The sequence below is a fragment of the Panthera leo genome, chromosome A1, assembly GCF_018350215.1.
Source record: "Panthera leo isolate Ple1 chromosome A1, P.leo_Ple1_pat1.1, whole genome shotgun sequence".
NCBI lineage: Eukaryota > Metazoa > Chordata > Mammalia > Carnivora > Felidae > Panthera > Panthera leo.
Window position 1 is genome coordinate 142,202,499 of NC_056679.1, and position 17,519 is coordinate 142,220,017.

General features: G+C 37.1%; 1 protein-coding gene across 2 annotated transcripts in view; it reads left to right on the forward strand.

Moving 5' to 3' along the window:
• SCAMP1 (secretory carrier membrane protein 1) overlaps positions 1 to 17,519 on the forward strand; it is a 136,567-nt gene that overhangs the window by 36,335 nt on the left and 82,713 nt on the right. The gene's annotated exons all lie outside the window — the stretch shown is intronic.

The following is a 17,519-nucleotide window of genomic DNA, read 5'->3' on the forward strand; positions in this document are numbered from 1 at the left end:
TGGACTCCGCAATGACAGCAGCAAGCCGAATGCTGGGCTCAAACTCACAAACCGTGAGATCATGACCCAACCCAAAATCGGTGACTTAACCAGCTGAGCCACCCAGGTGCCCCAGAAGTTTTTTTATTTTTTTTTTATTTTATAATGTTTATTCATTTTTGAGAAAGAGAGAGACAGAGTGCGAGCAGGGGAGGAGCAGAGAGAGAGAGAGAGAGACACAGAATCTGAAGCAGGCTCCAGGCTCTGAGCTGTAAGCACGGAGCTGGCTGTGGGGCTCGAAGTCGACCGTGAGATCATGACCTGAGCTGACATCGGACGTTCAACCGACCGAGCCACCCAGGTGCCCCACAGGTGCCCCAGAAGTTTTAAATTTTGATGCCACATTTGTCTATTTTTTTTTCCTTTGGTTGTTTTTGGTGTCCTAAGAAACCGTCATCGAAGTTACGGTCCTAAATAATTACTGCTATGTTTTCTTCTAGGAATTGTATCATTTTATTTTATTTATTTTTATTTAATTTATATATATATTTTTTAGTTTACATACAAGTTAGTTAGCATATAGTGCAACAGTGATTTCAGGAGTAGATTTCTTTAATGCTCCTTACGCATTTAGCCCATCCCCCCCTCCCACAACCCCTCCAGTAACACTGTGTTTGTTCTCCATGTTTAAGAGTCTCTTATGTTTTGTCCCCCTCTCTGTTTTTATATTATTTTTGCTTTCCTTCTCTTATGTTCACCTGTTTTGTATAAGAATTGTGTCATTTTAAGTGCTTACATTTAGGTTTATGATTGGTTTTGAGTAGTTTTTGTGTATGCTCTGATGTAGTTTTCTGACCCCATTATTTTCCATTGGATATCCACTTGTTCCAGCACTGTTGAAAAAACTATTCTTTTCTATTGGCTTGTCTTGGCACTCAGTTTGAAAATCAGTTGATAATAAATGTAGGGGCTTATTTTTGGATTCTCTTCTGATCTCTGTGGCTGTCCTTATTCCAGTAGCACACTGTCTTCGTTACTGTAACTCTGTAACAAAACTTTACCTTAATTTCATTTCCCTGTCTAGTCTATTTATGGCATCTCCTTCCTTGCAGAACTTTCTCTGCTCCCCATTGCCGCAAAAGTCCTGTGAAGAATTTGTGTACTTGTTTTATTTTCTCCATCTTTTCTCCTGAAAGATACTTCAACGAGGGTTTTGCTTCTAACACTCCACCAAAATGCACTTGTCAGAGTAGCCAGTGACTTCCACATTGGTAATCCAGTGGTAAATTTTCAGTCTTTTTTTTTTTTTTTAATGTTTATTTATTTTGAGATTGGAAGAGAGAGAGAAAGCAAGCCGAGGAACAGAGAGAGAGAGAGAGAGAGAGAGAGAGAGAGAGAGAGAGAGAGATGGAGGGAGAAAATCCCAAGCAGGACCCGTGCTGTCAGCACAGAGCCTGACATGGGGCTCGAACTCACAAACTGCGAGATCATGACCTGAGCCAAAATCAAGAGTCAGACGCTCAACTGACTGAGCCACCCAGGCGCCCCTAAATTTTCAGTCTTAACCTTAATCATCAACGCTGATAGTTGATCACTATCTCATTCTTAGGAAATTTTTTTCATTTGGCTGTCAGAGCAGTTGAATTTTTCCTTGTCGGTCTTCTTTGATGGTTTCTCTTCTTCCTTGCTGCTTCACCTGCATTATTGGAGGGCACCTGGAATTAGGCTTTGCGTCTCTCTTCATCTGTGCTCATTCAGATGGTGATTTCATCCAGTTTTATAGGTTTAAGTACTGGCTCCATGCTGATGACTCCCAAATTTACATCTCCAGTGCAAACTTCTCTTCTGAAAACTAGATTCATATATTTAGCTGCCTACTAGACATGTCTACCTGAATGTCTTAGAAGTTGCAGATTTAGAGGGATGAAAACTGAACTGAGTCCCTTAGATGTAAACCTGCTAATTTTCAGTCTTTCTCCTCTCTGTCCTATTAGTTGCTTAGACCAAAACTTTGGTGGTATTTCACTATTTGCATTTCCTTCTATCTCCCATCATTCTGTCAGGAAATCCTGTTGGTTCTCCCTTAATGATTTGTCCAGATCTGATCCCTTTTCTTCACAGCCACCACCTGGCTTGAGCTATGATCATCCTTTGCCTGGATTACTGCAGTGCTGTTTTCCTAACTATTGTCTCTCCTTCCACTTTTGCCATGTTTCAGTTCATTTTCAACTCAGCAGTCAGAATGATACCTTAAAGTTGATCATTTCAGTCTCCTATTAAGAACTCTTGGGGCGCCTGAGTGGCGCAGTCGGTTAAGCGTCCGACTTCAGCCAGGTCACGATCTCGCGGTCCGTGAGTTCGAGCCCCGCGTCAGGCTCTGGGCTGATGGCTCGGAGCCTGGAGCCTGTTTCCGATTCTGTGTCTCCCTCTCTCTCTGCCCCTCCCCCATTCATGCTCTGTCTCTCTCTGTCCCAAAAATAAATAAAAAACGTTAAAAAAAAATTTTTAAAAAGAACTCTTTCCTAGCTTTTAATTTTCTTTGGAATAAAACCAAAAGTCCTTAAAGTAGCCTACAGTCTGGTTCCTGACACCTCTCTCTTCTTTATCTCCTCACACTCTTTCCCTTATGTATTCCTATATCCAGCACACTGGTCTTTGTCATGTAGGCCAGGTATTCTGCTCACTTTGTGTTCACTATGCCTTCTGTGTGAGATGGTCTTCCCCCAGATACCTGCAAGGTTGACTTCTTAACTTTCATTAATTGTTTACTCACAGGTCGCTTCCCTGACCACCTTTGTAAAATTAAATCTCCACTCAACCTTTATTCGTGACACCTTTACCCTGTTTTTTGTTGTTCTTGTTCCATAAAATTTACTGCTGAGATACTTTATAATGTGTTTATTATGTATATTGTTTACCTTGCATTGCTAGCATGTAAATTCCAGGAGAGTAGGGATGTTTATCTATCTTATTCATTAATGTTTCTTAAGTGTCTGTAACTATTGGACATTGTAGTTGATCAGTAAATATTTGATCAATGTATATAGATATGTATGGCCACACCTCTCTTCTTTTAGGTAACTTTATCTGCTTTGAAACTCTCATCTTTGTATATTCCTTCCTTCCTTCTTATTGAGGATCTCTTCCCCCAAGTATTCAAATCTTTAAATGCCTTGTTTTAAAATGTTATCTATTATGATAAAATTATTTCTATTTGTCCCGAGTCTGACATGAATGTGTATAATTTTCACCACTGTTTTTAACAAGAAACTCTGTGTTAAATTTTTTATTGATGTTTTTAATTTAATTTTGAGACAGGGAGGGCACGAGTGGGGGAAGGGCAGAGAAAGAGGGAGACACAGAATCCGAAGCAGGCTCCAGGCTCGGAGCTGTCAGCACAGAGTCTGATGTGGGGCCCGAACCCATGAACCGTGACATCATGACCTGAGCCAAAGTTGGATGCTTAGGCTCACTGAGCATCCTGACTGAGCCCCCTAGGCATCCCAAGAGAATCTGTGTTAAGTATAACCACAGTCAGTTCTTGTCTTCTCAGAGACTGAAAAAGTCAATGGAAGCCACAAAAGTTGTAGGTTTCTTTTGGCAATGTCTTAACCTTTGTTGCCTTAGAGAAGAGTTTTCAAATTTCAGGATGTCTAAAACTCACGTTGAGGAGCTTGTTTAAAAATGCAAATCTTTCTCATCCCCCTGAGTTTTTGAATCTATGTGTCTACAGCAGAGCCAGAGTCTGCATTTTCAGTAAGTACCAGGGGTTTCTGATGCAGGGGATCTATAAAGATATTAAGAACTATTGCTTTAGGAGCGCCTGGGTGGTTCAGTTGGTTAAGTGTCTGCCTTTGGCTCAGGTCGTGATCTCGAAGTTCATAAGTTTGAGCCCCACATCAGGCTCTCAGCTGTCAGTGCAGAACCTGCTTCGCATTCTCTGTCCCTATCTCTCTTTGCCCCTCCCTTGCTTGTGCGCGCACGCGTTCTCTCTCTCTCTCTCTCTCTCTCTCTCTCTCTCTTGCTTCCTCTCAAAAATAAATAAACATAAAAAAAAAATGCCATTGCTTTAGACCTTGAGTAAACTTAGGAACTTTACTGGCTCACAGGTGGAGAGAAAGAGCAGGAAAAAACAAAGGTGTTTAGAATGTGTTTAGAATGTGGAAGAAAACCAGAAAGGCTAACATATGTTTATTTGTGCATGAGAAAGAGAAGTCATGTACCAATGCCTTGAAGGGAAAGGGTGGGGCAGAGAGAGAGAGAGAGAGAGAGAGAGAGAGAATGCCAAGCAGGCTCTGAAGGGTCAGCACAGAGCCCAATGTGGGGCTCCAGCCCACGAACCATGAGATCGGGACCTGAGGCAAGATCAAGAGTTGGAGGTTGAGCCGACTGAACCATCCAGGTGCCCTGACTATTAATAATTATTAATTATTAATATATATGATAAAATTTTAATAATTATAGTTCTTAATAATGGAGTGCCTTTGTAATTTTTATTCCAGAGAGCTCATTATGTTATAGAATAATTTCTCCGCCACTGAATTGCCATCATTGTTATAATGTTCTTAATGCTATTGAGCTAAAATATATTTTCCTATAATTTTTATCTGTTGGTTCCAGTTGAGTTCTCTAGAGCCACACACACCAGGCAAATAGGACAATATGAACGGATCTTGGGGGCATTATGCTATGTGAGATAAGTCGGGCAGAGAAAGACAAATACTGTGTCATCTCCCTTATATGTGGAAACTTTAACAAAAGTAAAAACAGTCTTAAAGAAAAGGAGAACAGATAAGTGGATGCCAGAGGTGGAAGGTGGGAAGTGGGTGAGATGGGTGAAGAGAGTCAGAAGGTACAAATGTCCAGTTATTTATAAATAAGTCATGATGATATAATGTATAGCACGTTGGCTATAGTTAATGATACTGTATACATATTTGAAAGTTGCTAAGAGGGGCACCTGGGTGGCTCAGTTGGTTAAGCGTCCAACTTCGGCTTAAGTCATGATGTCATGGTTTGTGAGTTTGAGCCCCACATCTGGCTCTCTGCTGTGTCAGTACATAGCCTGCCTCAGATCTTATATCCCCCTCTCTTTCTGCCCTTTCCCCACTTGCTCTCTCTCTCAGTCTCTCTCAAAATAAATAAATATACTTAAAAAAAGATGCTAAGAGCACAGATATTAAAACTTCTCACCACAAGAAACAAGGTTTTGTAACAATGTATGGGGATGGATGTTAACTAGACTTATTTTGGTGGTCATTTTTGCATTGTGTACAAATAGTGATTGAATCATTTTGGTATACCTGAAACTAATATAAATGTTATGTCAATTATACCTTAATTAAAATATTATAACCCCTTAACTTTCACAGGTATTTTAAAATACAGTCTATTCCTAACTTGGAAATTTCATTCACCATGAGAGAAGGATATACAGTCTTGTTATCCCAGACTTTTTCTTTTGTTTATTTATTTTTAGGGAGAGAGAGAGAAAATGCGAATGGGGAAGGGGTATCCCAATCAGAGAGAGAATCCCAGTCAGGCTCTGCACTGTCACTCAGCTTGGCTTGGAGCTTGGACTCAGGAACTGTGAGATCATGACCTGAGCCAAAAACAAGGGTCCTATGTGTAACTTATTGAGCCACCTAGGTGCCCCCAGACTTTGTTTTTGATTCTGCCCCCAAGATTGCTGTCCTGTTCTCCTGGCTTGTCATTTATTACCAGAGCAGTGGCTAACACAGTTTCAGGATTGTCAGAACGAGAAGAGCTTATCTTACTCTGGTACATCCAGTTGCACTAGGGTTTTCTCTATTTCCTACAGATAAATTGACTTTGCTTCTTCATCTGGAGTTTTGATGAGTATAAAATGATGATCATATATCCAGAGGTGTCCAGTGAGGCAGGAAGATATTTCTTCTTGAATTTCAAACTTTGTTTCTGGTATCATTTTTCCTGTTCTTAAAGTAAAAGTTTCTTTAGTGAGTGTTTATTGGTAGTACCTGTTTTAGTATTTCTCGTTATTTGCACTTTGCTTCTCAAAAACTGATCATAACAGATTTAGAAGTCCGCATTGACAATTACTTTCTCTAATCAATTTGGCACATTTTACTTGGGCTTCCATTGTAGCTGTTGGTAAGTTAGCTCTGAGTCTTGTTGATGTTCCTTTGTTTAGGTATGGTGTCTTTTTTTTTTTTTTTTTTTTTTTTTGATGTTTTTAAGATCTCTTGTTTTTAGTGTTTGTTCTTTCACTGTGATGTATCTCTGTTAATTTTTTAAAGATGCGATTTGAGTTTTTCAGTCTGAGAATTAGTGTCCTCACAGTCTGTTTGAATATTGACTCCTCTCCTTCATTTTCTGTTTTCTTCCTCTGGAGCTCTTAGTTGTTGGACCTTCTCACTTTATTGTCAGCTCTCTTAACCTTTCATATTTTTCATTTTTTAGGATTTCTCTACTGCATTCTGCTCAGTTTCTTTAGACGCGCTTCTCTTTCCCTAGTTATCTCTTCATCTTTGTGTAGTGTGTTGTTTGACTTACCTTTTTATTTTTTCTAATTTCTTATGCTTATTTATAAGAGTGAGAAAGAGAGAGAGGCAGAGAGGAGAGAGAGAATCCTTAGCAGGCTCTGCACTGTCAGCACTGTGGGGCTTGAACTCACAAACTGAGATTATAACCTGAGCCGAAGTCAAGAGTCCGTGCCACCCAGGCCACCTCTGTGTGACTTATCTTTTAAATTTTATGGTTTCAGTTATTTCGTTTTTAATTACTAGAAGTTCCATTTGTATTTTAAGATGATGATTGTTGCTTAGTCATACTTTGATTACCCTCTTTTATTTCTTTAGTAAACAATGTATTTTATATTTTTAATAATTCTAACATTTTATTAGATATTTGATAATTTGAATATCTTAGGTTTTATGTTGTCATTTGTACATCTGTGGATCCTTGCTCATGATGGCTTGTTACCTTCTGTTTAAGTCATGAGGCACAGTTACTTTATCTGTGAAAAATTCTTTGAAGGCTGGTTTAAAAATTTTTTTTAATGTTTATTTATTTTTGAGACAAAGAGAGACAGAGCATGAGCGGGGGAGGGGCAGAGAAAGAGGGAGACACAGAATCCAAAGCAGGCTCCAGGCTCCGAGCTGTTAGCACATAGCCTGACGCAGGGCTCGAACCCACAGGCCATGAGATACTGACCTGAGCCGAAGTCAGACGCTTAACCGACTGAGCCACCCAGGTGCCCCTAAAGGCTGGTTTTAAAGTCTGTTCCTCTGCTTTTGCCAGGTCCCTGAGGTCACTGCCAACCTTGCAATGAAAATCTTAGCTTGTATTATTTTTTGTATGTGGTTAGTGTGATTTCTGGCCCCAACTCTGCGAGTTGGTAGGTTTATGACTAGGAATTCTCAGGGAAGATTTCTATTTTTTCCCCCTTGTTTATCCACAGTCAAGGGCAAAACAGGCAAGTATTGCTACTATTTACTTCTCTCATGCTGCTATTTTTCTAACCAGTGGGATTTCCTGGCCTTCCAGGAGCTTAGTCGTGTATTTAAAATATTATTTAAATAAATCCGATCCAGGATTTTGGTTATTAGGTATTGGGGGTCTCCTTGTTGTGTGTGGTCTGCTGTGTTTGTTGCCAGAAATGGAAGTCCTTTCTTTGTTTAGTTGGATAAATTTCACATAAAACATTGTGTAAGTTTAAGATGTATAGCCCTGTTGCTATGATATATTTATATATCGTAATATGGTTGCCTTTGTAGCCATATGCATCAAATAACATACAGTACAGTGTTATTGTCTTTACTGTATTGTCTGTAATATACTGTACATTAGATCTCTATGGCTTATTTACTGCTTGTTAGAAGTTTGTACTCTTGGCACACCTGGTTGGCTCAGTTGGTTAAGTGTCCGACTCTTGATTTTGGCTCAGGTCATGATCTCACAGTCATGGGATTGAGCCCCATTTGACATTATGCTGGGTGTGGAGCCTGGTTGGAATTCTCTCTCATGCTCTCACTCTCTCTCTCCCCCTCTCTCTCTGTCCCTCCCCTGCTAATATACACATGTGTACTCTCGCTTTCTCTCAAAATAAATAATCTGTTTGGCTTTTTGGATTCTACATGTAAGTGATATCATATAGTACTTGTTATTCTCTGACTTACCTCACTTAGAATAGTATGCTCAAGATTCCATGTTGTTGCCAAATGGCTGAATATCCTCCTTTTTCATGGCCGAACAATATTCCATCATGTATATGTACCACATCTTTTTTATTGATTCATCCATTGATGGGCATTTGGGTTGTTTCTATATATTGGCTATTGATTGTGAATAATGCTGTGATAAACATGATAATGTATGTATCTTGTTGAAATTCTGTCTTCATTTTCTTTGGGCATGTACACAGGGTGGAATTGCTAGATTGTATGGAAGATTTACTTTCATTTTTTGGGGGAACCTCCACATTATTTTCCATAGAAGTTGAAATAATTTAATTTACATTCCCACCAACAGAGTGTAAGTGGCTCCTTTTTACCACATCCTCACTAGCAGGTATTGTCTCCTGTCTTCTTGATAGCCATTCTGATAGATGTGAAGCGCTTATCTTATTGTGCTCTGGACTTGCATTTTACTGGCTTTTAGTGATGTTGAGCATCATCTCATGTGCCTGTTTACCTTTAGATGTTGTTTTTGGAAAAAATGTCTTTTTTGTTCTTGACATTAAAAAAACATTTTTTTTAATGTTTATTTATTTTTGAGACAATGCGAGAGACAGAGTGCAAGCAGCAGAGGGGCAGACAGAGGGAGACACAGAATCTGAAGTGACCTTCAGACAGAGGGAGACACAGAATCTGAGCTGTGAGCTCAGAGCCTGATGCGGGGCTCAAACTCATGAACCGTGGGATCATGACCTGAGCCAAAGTCAGATGCTTAACCGACTGAGCCACTCAGGCGCTCCTGTTCTTGACATTTTAAAATCAGAAGTCTGTATGTATTTTGGATATTAATCCCTTATTTGATAAATGGTTTGAGAATTTTTTCTCCCATTCTGAAAGGTTGTCTTCACTTTTTCTTTTGCTGCGGTCTTTTGAGTTTGATGTAGTCCCATTTATTGATTTTTTTTTTTCCTTTTGTTGTTTGTGTTTTTGACAGAGTGCACAAAAAATTATTGCCAACCAGTATTAATGAGCTTCTTCTGTACTTGTGGGAGTTTTATGATATTGGGTCTTATGTTTAAGTCTTTGATCCATTTTTAATTTGTGAGTTTTGTGAGATGGGGGACCACCTTCATTCTTTTGCATATGTTTCTGCAATTTGCCCAGCATCATTTGTTGAAGAGACTATCCTTTCCCCAGTGAGTGTTCTTGGCTGCCTTTGAATGTTAGTTGACCACATATGCTGGGATTTAATTTTGGTTTCTTTATTCTGTTTCATCAGTGTATGTGTCTGTTTTTGTGCCAGAACCATACTGTTTTTATTACTCAGGCTTTGTAGTATAGTTTGAAATCAGGAAGTGTGATGTGATACCTCTGGCTTTTTTCCTCAGGATGGCTTTGGCTATTAGAGGTCTTAGGTGGTTCCATACAAATTGTAGTATTTTTTTTTCTCTTTCTGTGAAGAATGCCTTTGGTATTTTGATGCCGATTATGTTGAATCTGTGGATGGCTTTAGGTAGCATGGCAGTGTTTACAAAGTGGACTCTTCCAATCATGTACATATAGTGTCTTTCCATTCATTAGTGTCTTTTTTGATTTCTTTCAGCAAAGTCTTCTCATTTTTGTTGTACAGATCTTTCATTTATTTGGTTAAATTTATTCCCAAGTATTTTTTTAACCTTAAATTCACATTTATTTAAAAATGCCAACTTCTAAAAATTAAGTTCTTTTTAATTTTAATTCCAGTATAGTTAATAATACAGTGTTATATTTGTTTCAGGTGTACAATATAGTAATTCAGTAATTCTAAGCATTGCTCAATGCTCTGTGCTCCTTATGATGTCTACTGTTAAATCTCTAAAACTTAATTCAAGTATTTTATTTATTTATTTTTTTAATGTTTATTTTTGAGAGACAGAGAGAGAGAATGAGCAGGAGAGGGACAGAGAGAGAGGGAGACACAGAATCTGAAGCAGGCTCCAGGCTCTAAGATGTCAGCACAGAGCCTGACGCGGGGCTGGAACCCATGAACCATGAAATCATGACCTGAGCCGAAGTCAGTTGCATAACCGAGCCACCCAGGCGCCCCAAGTATTTTATTGTTTTTGATGCTTTTGTGAATGGAATGGTTTTCTTTTTCCAGTACTTCATCACTAATGTAAAATAATGGAACTGATTTCTATATGTTGATTTTGTATCTTGTCACATTATCGAAATTATTAATTCCAACAGTTTTAGACTTTTTAGGGTTTTCTGTATGTAAGATCATATCAACAAAAAATGATAATTTTAATTCTTCCTTTCCAATTTGATGCCTTTTGCAGAAATGGAAGTCTTGAGTAGATGGTTTCATTAGTTTTCTTTTTAGTATATGTGCAGAGGTGAAAAGTTGAAATAGAATTAGGGACCATCATCAGAATAGGTCTTTAAAAATCATGACTGGATCAGAGTGGCCAAAATGAACAAATCAGGAGACTACAGATGCTGGAGAGGATGTGGAGAAACAGGAACCCTCTTGCACTGTTGGTGGGAGTGCAAACTGGTACAGCCGCTCTGGAAAACAGTGTGGAGGTTCCTCAAAAAATTAAAAAAAGACCTACCCTATGACCCAGCAGTAGCACTGCTAGGAATTTACCCAACGGATACAGGAGTACTGAGGCATAGGGGCACTTGTACCCCAGTGTTTATAGCAGCACTCTCAACAATAGCCAAATTATGGAAAGAGCCTAAATGTCCATCAACTGATGAATGGATAAAGAAATTGTGGTTTATATACACAATGGAGTACTACGTGGCAATGAGAAAGAATGAAATATGGCCCTTTGTAGCAACATGGATGGAACTGGAGAGTGTTCTGCTAAGTGAAATAAGCCATACAGAGAAAGACAGATACCATATGTGTTCACTTTTATGTGGATCCTGAGAAACTTAACAGGAACCCATGGGGGAGGGGAAGAAAAGAAAAAAAAAGAGGTTAGAGTGGGAGAGAGCCAAAGCATGAGAGACTCTTAAAAACTGAGAGCAAACTGAGGGCTGATGGGGGGTGGGGGGAGGGGAGGGTGGGTGATGGGTATTGAAGAGGGCATCTTTTGGGATGAGCACTGGGTGTTGTATGGAAACCAATTTGACAATAAATTTCACATATTTAAAAAGAAAAAAAATAAAAATAAAAATCATGACTGGAGTTGTATCTGGATTGAGGTAGCTAATTCAGAAATTTGGGCTGAAAAAAATACTGGGTCCCAGAGCTGGATAGAGATCTAGCTAACATCTACAAATTTGAAGAAGTTACCAGGATAATAGCTATTTGCTTAATATAACTGCTGTTACAGATTTGTGCCTCTTCAGCATTTTTCACTGTTGCCCGCCATAAGCAACTGTGACCTCACATATATCAGAGTACTGCTCTAATGCATCTTTCATCTTTATTTTAGGAATTGATTGTATTTAATGCTTCATTTGTTATTTAAAGCAATAAAGAATTTATAGTAAGTTTTCAACTGGGTGAGTTTTTGGATAATTCCTTGTGTGTTTTTTTCTGAAGTGTGTTGCCAGACTAACTTTGTCAGTCATTTATATGGTCATTGTTATGTTGTATCTACTTATTAATCCAAGAGAGTGAGACTTCAGGGCCATCCTTTTCTAGTTGGAGAACAGTTAAGATTGATTAGCTTCAGTTTTTCTGCCTATTTATATGAGATATTGGAGTGAGGGGAACAAACAATTGAAACAGAGAACTTACAATTCTTTTAATAAGAAAAGATGATAGTGGAGATAAAATATACAAGAAAAATCTTTTGATCTCACTATCCAGAAATAATCACTATTAATATTTTGACATATTTTATTACATTTTTAGATTAAAATTGACATAGTTTTATAACTTCCATCACTTATTGGTACAAACTTTTCCAGTTATATTAAATACTCTTTCAGAACTTTTAAATGCATAAAATGCTCTCTTCTGGATAAAATAACTTACCTATTTTTTTTTATTTTGGACATTTGGATTATTGCTAACTTTTTGCTTTTGTAAATGATGCTATAGTGAGCATTCTTGGCAAACATATTTGTGTGTATCTTGGATTATTCCTTAAGATATTTTTTAAGACTACCTATTTGTGAGTCATAAAGTATAAATACTTCTATGGTTCTTGTACGTAATGCTAAGTTATGCTCCAGGATTATTATATGAACTAGTTTATACTCCTGTTATCAGTGAATGAGAATACCCATTTTACCACATCTTTTCCAAAATGGGATAATCTTATGGTAATAATGACCTAAAAAATAATTAGATGAGGTTTACTTTTTTGATTACTAATGAGGTTAACATTTTTAATATTTGTTTATTTTTTAAATGTATTCTGGAACCTGCTTGATAATTGTGTTCTAAATTTTTAAACATTTTTATTTTGGGGGAGAGAGAGAGAGAGAGCGTGAGCATGAGCAGGGGAGGAGCACAGAAAGAGGGAGGCACAGAATCTGAAGCAGGCTCTAGGCTCTGAGCTGTCCGCACAGAGCCTGTTGTGGGGCTTGAACTCTTAAATGGTGAGACCGTGACCTGAGCCGAAGTGGGATGCTCAACCGACTGAGCCACCCATGCACCCCTATAAGGGCTTTTTAAAATGTATTTTTCCTCAGTAACATGTGGATCTATTTTTTTGATTTGTATATAATGAAATGTATTAACCAATTGATGGTTATATGTGTTATTAGCTTTTGCTTTTTAATCTTGGTTATAAAATATATCATCAAACTTCTAAATATTTACCTTTTCATTATGATTTCTCTCCCCTCATCCCTTTTAAATGTTTAGAATACCTTTCCTCAACCCATGATCCAATAGTCATCTATATTCTATGTACTGTATTGTGTGCTGGTGTCTTTATAGTTAAAAAAAAAAATCCATTTGGGATTTATTCTGGTGAGATACGGAGAAGTGATTTCCACCCCCTGCCCCAAACATTTAAATAACTGTCTCAGCATGATTTTGATGATCTTTACTACTCCCATTGTTTTGAAATGCTATCTTGGTTATATGCTGCTATCGTGTATATACTGGAATTTGAAATTTTGGTAATTCAGACTTCATGTTTTTCTATCTTATGGTTTGGGAAATAGGCCACTGTTTTTGTATTTCTTGATTACTAGTGAGTTTGAACCATTGATTGTTTTATTGACCATCCCTGTTTTCTTAGTTGTGTTGCCTGTTCAGGTCTTTTGCTCATATTTCTATTAGTAGTTGGTAGTTAGATCAATTTGTAGAAATTCCTTATGTATTTGGAATAGCATTATATATGCATTATAACCACTTTTCCCTAGACTGCGATTTGAAGTTTCACTTGATGTTAAGTTTGAATATATAGGTTTCCCCCACTATTCAAAAGTAGAACATACTGAAACCTTTTTTGAGCCAAAATGGCATAAAGTGAAGGGTATCCCTTGCTTTCCAAAACTTTATGTTATACCACTTTACTTTTACAAAAGACATACATTAGTACCTGTAATCGCTAATCAGGAGAAATCCGATTTTCTTCTATTTTGTGAAAAAAGCTATCACTGTACAACAGAGGCTTTTTGAAGTGGTGTAAAGTTAGCTTTCAGAAAGTGGGGATACCTGTAGTTGAACTTTCCATCTTTATTGTGTGTGTGTGTGTGTGTTTTAATCTTAACAAGGTCTTAGCATTTACTGTGTTCCAAGCACTGTTTGAGGCACTTGACATTCATTATAGGCAAAATACACAGAGATTTCTGGAGTTTACATTTGAGAAGCTCTTATGTACCCTAGGTTCATAAAAATATTCACTTATTTTTTTTCCTCAAAAGTGTGTAAGTTTTGCTTTTTCACTTTTTTAGGTCATCCACCTGGAATTTATTTTTGTAAAGTATGAAGTAGGAAGTCTAGTTTATTCCATGTGGGTAGCCAGTTTTCCTAGCATCATTTATTGACTAATAACATTGTTTTTCCACTGTCTTATAGGGTCACATCTGTTGGATATCAAGTTCCTGCATTTGTGTGGATTTATTTCTGTGTCCTTTGTGTTTATTTTTATATTTCTGTGTCTTTGGTACCTGTACCACCCTCTTAGTTACTATATCCTTGTAATAAGCCTTGATACCATAGATCTGCCCTGTTCTTCCACCAAATTGTTTGACCTATTCTTAGCCCTTGGCTTTTTCATATGCATTTTAGAATCAGCTGTATACCGCAGTTATTTCTTTGATTGTGCCTGTGTTCTTTTTTCAGGGCTGCTACTTGTTGTGTCAGGGTAAAATCCTGGTGCATTGGTGGTGTCTTCTGGGTTTAATAGTTGTGATATTTGAACTTCCCTTTGCAGCTGCTTGCTTGCTTTATCATCTTCTCTTTTCGTTCTGTCTTCCTTTTCCTGTGGCCACTTAAAAGAGTATTTTAAAAATACATTTTTCACTTCAAAAAGTATATTATCGGGAGGGGGACAAATTGTAGAAGAGTGTATAAATAAAGCAAAAGGTTCAAGTCCCTCTGATAGCAGTTTGCTGAGAGTTTCCAGTTATTTTTCTGGGTATGTACAAAGCATTGTTTATAAAAGCAAAAAAAAAATGGTCATATGCATTTTATTTCATTTAATATTTAAAAGGCAGTCTTCTTTAGTTCCAACTCCTTCCTTTTGATGGCTGCATGGTATTTTTATACAGTAATTTAACCAATTCCCTTTTGGTGGACTTGTAAGTATCTATTTGCTTTTTGATCTTTGTAGCAATTTTCAAATACTGCTAGTCCCCATTGGCAAAGCAGAGGTTGTATGGTTTATTTTCCATCTCCCTAATGCCTCCACTTTCTTTTCAAAGGGTATTGGTGAAGTTGTATGAAAAGCTCTTCTATTGACTTTTTAAGAAGTCATTCTATTTTTTTCATCATAGGGTATTCTTTAATCTCCATCCCTGATATCACCCATCCCCCGACTCACCTCCCCTCTGATGACTGTTAGTTTGCTCTGTATGTTTAAGAATGTGTTTCCTGCTTGTCTTTCTCTATTTTTTCCTTTGCTCCTTTGTTTCTTAAATTACACATAGGAGTGAAACCATAAGGTATTTATTTGTCTTTCTCTGACTTATTTCACTCAGCATTGTACCTTAGCTCTGTTCATGTTGTTGGAAATGGCAAAATGTCATTCTTTTTTATAGCTGAATAATATTCCAATGTATATACATATACCACATCTTTATTCATTCACCTATCAATGGACACTTGGGCTGCTTCCATAATTTGGATATTGTAAATAATGCTTCTGTAAACATAGTATTGCATATATTCCTTTGAATTAGTCTTTTTGTATTTTTGGGTAAATACCCAGTAGTGAGATTCCTGGACTGTAGGTTAGCTCTATTTTTAATTTTTTTAGTAACCTCCATATATATGGTTTTCCACGATGGCTGTACACATTTGCATTCCTACCAGCAGTGCAAGAGGGTTCCTTTTTCTCCACGTCGTTGCCGAGACTTGTTTCTTGTGTTTTTGATTTTAGCCATTCTGATCTGTGTGAAGTGATACCTTACTGTAGTTTCAATTTGCATTTCCCTGATGAGTGATGTTGAGCATCTTTTCATGTGTCTTTTGGCTATCTGGGTGTCTTTTTTTGTAGAAATGTCTGTTCATATCTTCCGTCCATTTTTAAATTGCATTATTTGTGGGGTTTTTTGTTTTGAGTTGTGTAAGTTTGTTATATATTTTGGGTGCTAACTCTTTATTAGATGTGTCATTTGCAGATATCCCATTACATAGGTTGCTTTTTAGTTTTGTTGATTGTTTCCTTTGCTGTGCAGAGGCTATTGACTTATTTATTTTTTGCTTTTATTTGCCTTGCCTCAGGAGACCTATCTAGAAAAATATTGCTGCAGCCAATATTAGAGTGATTACTACCTGTGCCCTCTTCTAGGATTTTTATGGTTTCAGGTCTCACATAAGGTCTTTAATCCATTTTGAGTTTAGTTTTGTGTATGGTGAAAGAAAGTGGTCCAGTTTCATTCTTTGGCATGTGGCTGTCCAGGTTTCCCAACACAATTTGTTGAAGAGACTTTATAATCGTTCCTCCTTTGTTAGAGGGTAATTGACCATATAATTGTGGGTTTATTTCTGGATTTTCTGTTTTATTCTATTGATCTATGTGTCTGTTTTTATGCCAGTCCTATACTGTTTTAATTACTACCACTTTGTAATGCAACTTGAAATTTGGGATTGTGATTAACTCCAGTTTTGTTTTTCATTTTTAAGATGGCTTTGGCTATTTGAGGTCTGTATAGTTCCATACAAATTTTAGGATTGTTTGAGTTCTGTGAAAAATGCTGTTGGTATTTTGCTAAGGATTGCATTGAATGTGTAGATTGCTTTGGGTAGTTAAAACATTTTAACAATGTTTGTTTTCCCAGTCCATGAGCATGAAACGTCTTTCCATTTCTTTGTGTTGTCTTCACTTTCTTTCATCAGTGTTTTAATGTTTTTAGAGTACAGGTTTTTACCTCTTTGGTTAGGTTTATTCCTAAGTATCGTATTATTTTTGGTGTGTTGTAAGTGAGATTGTTTTCTTAATTTCTCTTTCTGCTATTTCATTATTATGGTATAGAAATGCAACAGATTTCTGTGTATTGATGTTTGTATTCTGCAGCTTGACTAAATACATTGGTTAGTTATAGTAGTTTTTTGGTGGAGTCTTTAGGGTTTTCTATATAGGGTATCATGTCTTATGCAAATAGTGAAAGCTTTACTTTTTCCTTACCAATTGGATACCTTTTATTTCTTTTTGTTGTCGATTGCTGTGACTAGGACTTCCCATACTATGTTGAATAAAAGTGGTGAGAGTAGATATCATTGTCTTGTTGGTGATGTTTGGGGGAAAACAACTCAGTTTTCCCCCATTGAGTATAATGTTAGCTGTGGGCTTTTAGTATAAGACCTTTATTATGTTGAGGTATGTTCCTTCTAGACCTCCCTTGTTGAGGGCTTTTATCATGAATGTATATTGTACTTTGTCAAATGCTTTTTCTGCATCTATTGAGATGATCATTTTTTTATCCTTTTTTTTTTTAATGATGCGATGTATCACATAGATTGATTTTTTAATATTGAGCTACCCTTGCATCCTGAGAATAAATCCCAGTTGATCATGGTGTATAACTTTTTAAGTAAATTGTTGGATTTGATTTGCTAAAATTTTGTTGAAGATTTTTGCATCTGTATTCATCAGAGATACTGGCTTAAAGTTCTCTTTTTAGTGGTGTCTTTATCTGGTTTCAGTATCAGGGATACTGGCCTTCTAGAATGAATTTGAAAGTCTTCCTTCCTTTTGTATTTTTTCAAATAGTTTGAGAAGAATGGGTATTAACACTTCTTTAAATTCACCTGTGAAA